The sequence below is a fragment of the Rattus norvegicus genome, unplaced genomic scaffold (assembly GCF_021556685.1).
Source record: "Rattus norvegicus strain SHRSP/BbbUtx unplaced genomic scaffold, alternate assembly SHRSP_T2T unassigned-0000208, whole genome shotgun sequence".
Lineage (NCBI taxonomy): Eukaryota > Metazoa > Chordata > Mammalia > Rodentia > Muridae > Rattus > Rattus norvegicus.
Genome location: NW_028238925.1, coordinates 11,768 through 22,500, shown reverse-complemented (window position 1 = coordinate 22,500; position 10,733 = coordinate 11,768). Strand labels below are relative to the sequence as shown.

Below are 10,733 nucleotides of genomic sequence, written 5' to 3'. Positions count from 1 at the left end.
GAGGGGGAGCGAACCGACAGAACGAGGACCGTCGACGGCAGGGCGGGCCGCAGCGGCACCCCCCGCGGGAGACGCCTCACAAGGGACCGGGAGGCCGCTCGGGCGGCGACCGGGCACGCGAGCCAAGCCGGCGGGAATCACACTGCACCCAACCCGGAGCAGTCCCGCCACGCCCGCGGCACCGAGCCGACCCGAAACCAACGGACAACCCCCGGGAGCCCGAGGAGACGCCAGCCGACGCGAGAGAGAACCGAGGCAGACGCCGACGCCAACCGACGAAGACCCCCGCGTGGCAGCGGGTCCCAACGTCCGACGACGCGCCGGACGCGGCCGACCGCCGGTTCCCCCAAATAAGAAGTCCGCCCCCGAGAGCGAGGCCAACCCCGCGGTTCACGGACCCTCAAGAGCCCCGCGGAGGGGGAAGGGGGGGTAGGACGGCTCCCGCGATCTCCACCGGCCGTGGGAACGCTGCCGTGGAAGGGGGGGACGAGGCGGCAACCGCAGACGCCCGAGAGCACGCGGCACGCACCACACGCGACACGACCTCGCCGCGAGAGTGGCCGGGACGTGGACGCGCGTGGGAGGGACGCACACGCGACGGAGGGCACGGGGGGAAACGGAGGCGGGTGGGACCGGGAGCCCACCGCCGCCCTTCCAAACCCACCCGTCCCGCGACGACCCCTCGCGGTGAGGGGGGTACCGCGCACGCGGGCGTGTGCACGGCCCTTCCCCGCCACCTGCCACCAGAAACCCAATCTCCCCCACAAGCTCCGCACAGCGGCAGGTCGACAGAGCCCCGTCCCGCGTGATCCCTCCTCGTACTCGGAGCGGGGAGGCGCGGGTCGCGGTAGGCGAGAGAGCAAACGCTGCGCGCAGAAGGCTGAGGTCAGGGCGGGCAGCCGAGGGGACCATCCGGGAGAAGCCCCTCGGAGATCGTAAAGCCCTTTCCGAAGATAGCTAGAGAAGGCAAATTCCTCACTGAGGGCGGGACGAACCCAACACCGACGAGCAGCCAAGGGCTCCGTGCACGCAACGGGAAACGAGCAACAGGCGCGGGACAGAACGGGAAGGACCACGCGCCAGCTGGTGGGGGGTCTGCGGTATCGGCAAAGGTCTCTTTCTCCGGGGTCTTCTTGAGCATTCGCGGACCGGGGGGACCTGCGACAGGTCCCCGCCGAGAGCCAGGCCTCTTCAAGGCGCACACAAAGGAGGAGCCTTGACTTGAGGGAGTCCGGTCTTTAAAAAGGGCCAGCCGCGATCGCTCAGCACCACCCTAACCGCGCAGGGCCCGCGGGTGAAGGCACCAAAAACATAGGCACGGGGTGGGCGCTCACCCAACGGAAGGAGCCTTTTAACCGCACACTCAACTCCTCGACCCCCCCCCTTTCTGTCACCGTGCAGAAAGCCGGCAACTAGGACAAGGGAAAGCGTAAAGGCACAAGCACCATGGAGCACAGGAGGCACGCCGGGGAGCGGGAAGCGCCACCGCCAACTCAGAAGCGGGCACCTTGGTGGTCAAAGCCCGGAACGCTCCAGGAGCACCGCAAGGCTCACACGAAGCAGGGCGCGTGCACACACCATTCGGGAAGGGTATGCACCGCAGCGGGTCTACCACCTTCCCCCGGCACGGGGGAAGAGGGCCGCGAAGCAGTGAACGGCGTGGGGGCAAGCGCCCCCGACACGTCCACAGGGACACCGCGAACCACAGCAACAAGTGTGCGCGGGTCAGCGCTCGTGCCGGACAGCCGCACCCCTGACTTCCACACACCACCCTGCAAAGGAATGGGGAGGAGAGACGAGGGGCCCGCTGGCAGAACGAGAAGAGCGGTCGCCATTCGCGCTGAATGACCATTCGCCATGAATGTCCGTCCCTCGCCTGGCGCGGCTTAGGCCCCGGCCCGAAGAGAACGCGGCAGCACCACATCGATCCAACGGGAGCGAGACACGCCATGCATCGGGAACAACGGGCGTGAGAGCTTTCTAACAACGCACTGGACGGGAATACGAGCGAGAAGAGCGAGAGAGAGCACGGGAAGAAGTCGCTAACACTGCCACACACACAAAAAAAAAAATTTACCCTTCTCGAGGGCGAGAAAAAAAAGGAAGCGTTGCACTCGGGAGGCACGTGGCGTGGAAGAACGGGACTCAACGGGCAGCGGAGGTTCGGGAACTCCTTCAAAAAAAAATAAAAATAAAAAATAAAAAATAAAAATAAAAAAATAAAATCCCCTTCGAAGGAGAAAAGGTGCAACTCGGGAGGCACACAGCAGGAAAGAAAGGGACACACCACCAAGCAGCGGAGGTTCGGGAACTCCTTCCAAAAAACAAAAAAAAAAAAAAACAAAAAACAAAAAAAAAAAAACAAATAAAAAAACCGGTCGGCCGCAGAGGAGCACGCCAGGGGGTCACTAGCACCAAACGGGAAAACCCTTCCAGTCGCACTCGGCACCAACGACTCCTACCGGTAACGGACGACAACCACCACGGGGAAATCGGGAACGCCTGACACGCGGGACGGTTGTCATAAAGCTGCCCCACAGAGCACAGGCAAGCAAGCACGGGAAAGCAGGAAGCGCGTACTCATGGGGGGACGCTAAGCTTCAAGCATCGAAGAGGCCCATGCGCAGAAGAAAAGAGCTAGGGCTGGACAAGCAAACAGCCTTGGTGCAAGCCTCTTCCAACGTCCTTTAATGACAAAAAGAGTCAAAAGGACAGCGTGTCAGCATATATCTCCAGGTACAATAAGGACAGATAGCAAAGATGAAAAGTGTAAAAGACACAGGGATAAACATGACAGGCCACACGGAACGTCTGGAAGTCATGTTCGGTGACGTGTCCCCAAGAGGTCCCCATGTAGAAAGAGAACCGGACCGCAAAGGAACAACTGGTCGACCTTAGAACCCTGAGTGCTCACAGACCGAGGAGGCCATGGTAGATAGCCTGGAACACAGCTTCCCCTCGGCCTCAGAAGTCCATGCTCCCGCTGGCAGGGACCGGGGAGGATCCTGGAAAAAATAAAGTCTCGGAGGCGCCCCCTAGCCGGGACACCTCGGCTCGGAGGCCGGGGACACAGCACCCTCTCGGCCTCAGAGGTCCAGGCTCCCGCTATCAGGGACCGAAGGGACTCCTGGAAAAGAAAAAAAAAAAAATCCGTGGCGCCACCTAGCCGGGCCACCTCGGCTCGGAGGCCGGGGACACAGCACCCTCTCGGCCTCAAAAGTGTCTATGGTCCCGCTGGCTGGGACCGAAGGGACTCCTGGAAAAGAAAAAAAAAAAAAAAAAAACTCCGTGGCGCCCCCTAGCCGGGCCACCTCGGCTCGGAGGCCGGGGACACAGCACCCTCTCGGCCTCAGAGGTCCAGGCTCCCGCTATCAGGGACCGAAGGGACTCCTGGAAAAGAAAAAGAAAAAAAAAAAAAAACTCCGTGGCGCCCCCTAGCCGGGCCACCTCGGCTCGGAGGCCGGGGACACAGCACCCTCTCGGCCTCAGAGGTCCAGGCTCCCGCTATCAGGGACCGAAGGGACTCCTGGAAAAGAAAAAGAAAAAAAAAAAAAACTCCGTGGCGCCCCCTAGCCGGGCCACCTCGGCTCGGAGGCCGGGGACACAGCACCCTCTCGGCCTCAGAGGTCCAGGCTCCCGCTATCAGGGACCGAAGGGACTCCTGGAAAAGAAAAAAAAAAAAAAAACTCCGTGGCGCCCCCTAGCCGGGCCACCTCGGCTCGGAGGCCGGGGACACAGCACCCTCTCGGCCTCAGAGGTCCAGGCTCCCGCTATCAGGGACCGAAGGGACTCCTGGAAAAGAAAAAAAAAAAATCCGTGGCGCCACCTAGCCGGGCCACCTCGGCTCGGAGGCCGGGGACACAGCACCCTCTCGGCCTCAAAAGTGTCTATGGTCCCGCTGGCTGGGACCGAAGGGACTCCTGGAAAAGAAAAAAAAAAAAAAAAAAACTCCGTGGCGCCCCCTAGCCGGGCCACCTCGGCTCGGAGGCCGGGGACACAGCACCCTCTCGGCCTCAGAGGTCCAGGCTCCCGCTATCAGGGACCGAAGGGACTCCTGGAAAAGAAAAAGAAAAAAATCCGTGGCGCCACCTAGCCGGGCCACCTCGGCTCGGAGGCCGGGGACACAGCACCCTCTCGGCCTCAAAAGTGTCTATGGTCCCGCTGGCTGGGACCGAAGGGACTCCTGGAAAAGAAAAAAAAAAAAAAAACTCCGTGGCGCCCCCTAGCCGGGCCACCTCGGCTCGGAGGCCGGGGACACAGCACCCTCTCGGCCTCAAAAGTGTCTATGGTCCCGCTGGCTGGGACCGGAGAGGAGGGAAGAAATAAAAAAAAAATAAAATAAAATAAAATAAAAAATTAAAAAAAAAAAAATTGGAAAAAAAAAAAAAAAATCCGGGACGGGGCCCAAGCCTTCTGGTCGACCTCATCCAGCTGCCACCAACCCCTCCTTGTGTCCCAATAGGTCGTACAGCCACCCTCCTCCCCTGAAGTTCTCCAGGTACAACCTCCTAGCTAGAGATGGTCCCCAGACAGGACGGCGTCTCCGTCGCGCACCCGCCTGCTTGCCTGTCACCCTCTCACCCTGGCCGGCTCACCACAGGCACTTCCCCGTCCTTTGTCACCAACCGGGGGACAGGAGCGTTGCGGAAACTTGTCGCCACTAGGTGTCGCCCGACAGCGATCTCGATCAAGCAAACCAATACAGACTGTCACGCGCCGCCGCCGCCACACACACTCATTCCGTCTCTCCGGAGTGACCTCCCTAGCTCAGGGGGACACTCACCCACGCACAACGGGGCAGGTACCCACCACTTCTCCCGAATGGCACAAACGGTCCCGGTTGTCCCGCCGGAACACAGTGAACGCGGGATGGACTCGGGGCCAACCCCCTCAGGCACCCAGAAAAGGAAAGTAGGACGGAGCGGTGAAAACAGGCCACCTCTAAGTGAAAGGACATGCACTCTCGAATCGGTTAACAATTAGCAAGGAACAGGCACAGTTAGGAAAAGGGAGCGTCCAAACTCCGTCGTGAGGGGAGGGTGGCGGCGACCTCAGTTCCACACCATTTTTAAATGGCTCACTCATTTTTAAAACCCTCCACCGATCCCGATGGGGGGGAGGGGGGTTGTTGTTGTTCTCTGTTCCTCGCTGCCACCGCCAGCCGGCACTCACCAAACCACACACCTGCCACCCTCTTTGGAAGACTAAACACAGAGAGTAAATTAAAAGAATGGTGGAATGATGGTGGAATGGTTAAAATTCCCGTGATTTGTTTTCACTCTGATCAAAACATACTTATTTTGTGCATTTGCATTCCCTTGTTCACACGTGCCTCTGTGTGTGTGGTGGGGGGAGGGAGGGAGGGAGGGAGGGAGGGAGGGAGGGAGAAAGAGAGAGAGACAGAGACAGAGAGACAGAGAGACAGAGAGAGAGAGAGAGCCAATTTAAAAAATAAAAACATGGTTAAATACAGCCACTTTGGGAAGATTGCTAGAGAGAATGCAGTCCAGAGTATGGAGGCCAGAGCTCTGGACGCTCTAGACCACAGGTCTCCCATCTCCCATATACCAGGCACCCAGCACCACCATCCCTACTTTGTTTGCTTGTGCGTTTGTTTGCTTGCTTGTTACATTAGTTTCATCCCAAGTTAATAATTATATATTTTTTTTTCTATGCACGTATTTAGTTGTGGCAGGGGAACTCCTTCTTTAGGACAGGCAGACTTAGCTAGTTAGTTAGCCAGTCAAAAGTACGTAAAAAATTTATATCAACATAAATATCATTCACTAAGAAATCCTATCTGAAGAAAAAGAAAGAAAGGAAGAAAGAAGGAAGGGAGGGAGGGAGGGAGGGAGAGAGAGAGAGAGAGAGAGAGAGAGAGAGAGAGAAAGAAAGAGGAAAACTGGCAGACTTAGTTTTAGTGTTTTTGTTATTGTTTATTCAAGATATTGTTTCAGGGCTGGAGAGACGGCTCAGCGGTGAAGAGCACTGACTGCTCTTCCAGAGATCCTTAGTTCAAATCCCAGCAACCACATGGTGGCTCACAACCATCTGTAATGGAATCCTCTCCTTGTGTGTTGAAGACAGTGACAGTGTGCTCATAAAATAAATAAACAATAAAAAATATGTTTGAAGATTAAAGAAAAAACTCTCTCTCTCTCTCTCTCTCTCTCTCTCTCACACACACACACACAAATAAACTCTGTAATAAAAATCAATGTGACTTCATGATCAAACTTCTATAGTCAATAGGACTAGAGAGAACACATGTCTGTAAAATAAAAGCAGAACCTTTTCTGCTTTGTTTTGTTTTGCCTCAAGGTACGTTTCTTTTGGTATAGCCCAGGCAGTCATGGAACTTGCTCCGTAGACTTATCTAGCCTCAAGCTCACAGAGGTCCACTCTGCCTGCCTCGGCCACCCACACAGCTCTCTCTGCTGACTATATGTCTGCATGCCAGAAGAGGGCACCAGAACCTAGGAGGACACACCACATGGCTCCTGAGAATCCAGGTTTTGACTTTAAAAAAAAAAAAAAAAATTCTGACAGCATAGAGGGTAGATATCTGCCTGCCAGGCTCTTCTAGTGCTGTTTAAGGTGGGGTAATAGCCATGTGAAGGAGACAAGGGGAGAGGAAAAATCGATTGGATGAGTAGTGCTGCTGAGATTAAGGAACACACACACACACACACACACACACACACACACACACACACACACACAGAGAGAGAGACAGAGACAGAGACAGACAGAGACAGACAGAGACAGTAAGACAAAGAGACAGAGAGAGAGAGATGACAGAGGGACACACCGAGGGAAAGACATCAGGACCAGCTGAATTTCTCAAGAAAAGAAAAGAAGAGAAAGGAAAAATGTTTTCTATATACACAAATCTGTATACATGATTTGTTATAGTGTCCCATTTGGGCACTTTGGATTCAACTGTGGATGGTTGTCAGCCAGCTTGGCTGACACCTGACCTCACCAAGATGGAGGCAGCCGGCCATTAGCCCTGATGTTCCAGGTCACTTCTGTTTCTCCCTTTCCCAGCCTCTAGGGAAACAGAACTTAATTAAACTCAGTTTGCACGTGCAGAAAGGTGAAGAGGCACCCAAAAGCAGCCAGAAGCCTCAGACCATCCACAGCCACATGTTCTCCTTCTGCCTATATTACTTCTAAATGATCGTATTTATTTATTTATTTATTTATTTATTTATTTACTTACTTACTTACTTACTTACTTACTTACTTTTTTTTCTTTCTTTTTTTTCGGAGCTGGGGACAGAACCCAGGGCCTTGCACTTGCTAGGCAAGCGCTCTACCACTGAGCTAAATCCCCAACCCCCTTACTTACTTACTTACTTACTTACTTACTTACTTACTTACTTATTTTTGTCATACTTAAACAATCGTTCGTCCTTGAATTCCTCCTGTATGCCAGGTAGACTTAGTCAGTCAGTCAGTCAGTCAGTCATTTAGCCAGGTCAAAATAGTTAAACATAAATATCAATAAAATCAATAAAAATCAAATGCAAACCCAATAGACAGTAAGTAAAATCGAATAAACCAAAAGATACATCATAAGCACAGAGTTTCAGCCGGACATTGAAAAGCAGCAGTTACCGAAGCAGTCTCCCTCCCACACCAACACACACACAGCTCGACCACCACCTTATCTGCACATTTTCAGCTCCTGCTTTCTAGAGTTACCAAGTTTATACACTACAGAGTTTAGCAAAGCAGGCCGGTTCACCGCACCCCCAGGGTCAGAGAACATGCTAGACCAGCTCTAGGGGATGGGCTGGGGGGCAGGGGAGGGTGGGAAGAGGGGAAACAGGCAGACTTAGGTATTCTAGTTTTGTTCATTCAAGATTCCACTTCTCTCTGTTGTAGCCCTGATAGACAGACAGGCAGGCAGGAATATTTGTTTGTTTGGCTTGGGGTTTGGGTTTGGTCCATTTGTTGGTGGATTTTGTTTTGTTTTGTTTCATTTTGTTTTTCGGGAAGTGTGGTGACTTAGTGCCTACACAAGCCAAGGCAGGAAAAATAAATAAGTAAAGATCTCTGAAACACAAATCTGGGGTGGGCTCTAGCATGGCCATGGACACACGCATGCACAGACGCACGCACGCACGCACGCACGCACGCATTGTAGACACGCACTCAAGGACACACTGGATTCTACAATGTTTGGTTTCTGAGTGTGTGTCATACAGAACCTAACAGAATATGTAATGAACTCTGGCAGTGACAGCAGAAACAACCTATGAGAAGGCGTCCTTGCAATATTAAAATGGCAGGCTAGCCAGGTGACAGTTATCTTAACCAATCTGATGTAGGCCTCATTCACACGGCATCTAGGCCTTAACAGTTAATTGTATCTGTTTCTTTATTTTCCTCTTAGGCCATCACATTGTTTTACCTAGACCTTTAACAGCCAGCAGCTACCAGCCTACAGCTACCAGTTTCTTTCTTTTCATAAAGAAACCCTGTCTGAAAAACTAGGGGAGGGAGACAAACAGATTAACAGATCTCTCTCTCTCTCTCTCTCTCTCTCTCTCTCTCTCTCTCTCTCTCGCTCTCTCGCTCTCTCGCTCTCTCGCTCTCTCGCTCTCTCGCTCTCTCGCTCTCTCGCTCTCTCGCTCTCTCGGCGCCTGTGTTTGTGTGTTCAACAGAGGAGGCAATGGCAGATAAATGTCTGCCCCTCCTCTGTAAGCCAGGCCACTCCATTACTGCCTTTCCTTTTTCTTAGTTTGTTTGGTTTATTCCAAGTTAATTGTATCTGTTTCTTTATTTTCCTCCTCATTTCTTTAGTTGAGTCAGGGGTCTTTGCACAAAAGCCCTGGAAATCAGTACCTGGATCAGGTCTGCAGCCTGCTCACAGAGTTCTACCCACCTTCACCTCTCAAGTGATGCAATCAAAGACATGCAGCACCACACCTGGCTTCTTTTCACATGTACATTTACTTTAGTTCCAATGCTCATTCAGGTCTGAGAGACGGGGGAGGGAAGGAGGGAAGAGAGACAGAGAGTGACAGAGAAACAGTTGACAGAGAGGGAGAATTGTAGGTTAATTATTGTTCCGTCTCCTCAATCACGGTCTACTGGTCGCCATCGTGGCAACCATGCCCCGCAACCCTACCTTCGGTAAGATCAAGCATAATGGCGGCAACCATATAATTCCTGCTTAGTCGCACTGAACACTCCGGTCATCACTACCTGTGGAGAATTGTAAGGGGGCTCCTCTGGTCTAGAGAGTAGTACCCTTGAATGAAATGAGGATCACAGCAAGCATTATTTGTTTTGAGATATAAGATGTGGAAAGAACTATATGTGTGGATTTACAGACAGACAGACAGACAGACAGACAGACAGACAGACAGACAGACAGACATACATACAGACAGAGAGGACAGGATAGGACAGGACAGGACAGGACAGGACAGGACAGGACAGGAGAAAAAAACAAGAACACAAACAAAAACTCAAAATGGAAGTCCGGTTCCAAATAGTCTCTGTCTGCCCTGTCGCTCTAGTGTTGGTGGTCCAGGTTATAAAAGCTTATACATGGGTGGGTGCGGGAAGTGCTGCTGGGTGTTCAGTTCAGGTCCAAGATTATTGCGGGTAACTAGACAACAAAGAAAGCAGTTAGACTGACTTCAACAGTGTTCGGTTTCTGAGTGTGTTATCACACAGAAGAGCCTAACAGAATATGTAATGAATTCTGGCAGCAACAGCAGAAACAACCAATGAGAAAGTGTCCTTATAATATTAGCAACTGCAACAAAATGGCAGACTAGCCAGCTAACAGTTCCCTAGCCATTAACTCATCTGACATAGGCCTTCTTCACGTTGCATCTAGATAGGTCTTCCTATCTTCCTCTCCAGTGCTGAGACCAAAGTGAGATCAAAGTCATGCATCACCATGGGTGCCTTCCTTTTCATTTCTTTTCTTTCATCCTAGGAAGTGAGTGTGTGTGTGTGTGTGTGTGTGTGTGTGTGTGTGTGTGTGTGTGTGTGTAAAGAGAGAGAGAAGGAGGGGGGGAGAGAGAGAGAGAGAGCTTTAGAGAGAGAGAGCTTTAGAGAGAGAGAGAGCTTTAAAATCAGCACTCAAGCCTTTTCTCTTCCTATCCCTATCCCAATCCCCCCCCCGAAACCAGCAGCAAAGCCACCAGCACTCGAGAGACAGAGGAAGATGAAATCTCTAGTCTGAGAAACAAGAGGAGGTAGATAAACATACCCCCCCCTCTCTCCTTCATAATTTGTTAAAGTGTTCCCTTTGTGTTGTGTGGACTCTACTTTATTAAGCAAGTTTCACATCGTACTATCTCCAAAGAGGAGTCAACAGTCTCTTGGCGTGCAGGCAGTTGTTGCCTGCTTTAAATATTTTTTGGTGTGTTTGTTTGTTTGTTTGTTTGTTTGTTTGTTTGTTTGTTTCAAAACCGAGGGCCTGCCTGCGTTCAACAGATCCAAACCCAGTTCTCAGAGGGGAAAATGGAGTCAAGTCCGAAGTCACTGGCATTTAGGTCATCGGCCATTGACAGTCATAGGAGATGGGAATATCGTCCTTTCTCCAATGGAGACTCACCTGGGTATGCATCAACCACATCTAAGGGCAGGCCTGGGTTAGTACGGGGTGGTGGATGGGGAGGAAGGATCTGGAAAGAGCTTTGCGATGGGAAACTATGATCAGAATGTTGCACAGAAAACAAAATTTGTATTTAAAAAGAAAA

The 10,733-nt window shown here is 52.2% G+C and overlaps 1 long non-coding RNA gene across 1 annotated transcript in view; it reads right to left on the bottom strand.

Moving 5' to 3' along the window:
* LOC147997232 (uncharacterized) overlaps positions 1–4,989 on the bottom strand; it is an 18,298-nt gene extending 13,309 nt beyond the window's left edge. Inside the window, exon 1 of the long non-coding RNA XR_015648069.1 lies at positions 4,810–4,989. This is a non-coding gene — a long non-coding RNA (uncharacterized LOC147997232). The remainder of the gene's footprint in view (positions 1–4,809) is intronic.
* Positions 4,990–10,733: the final 5,744 nt, after the last annotated feature.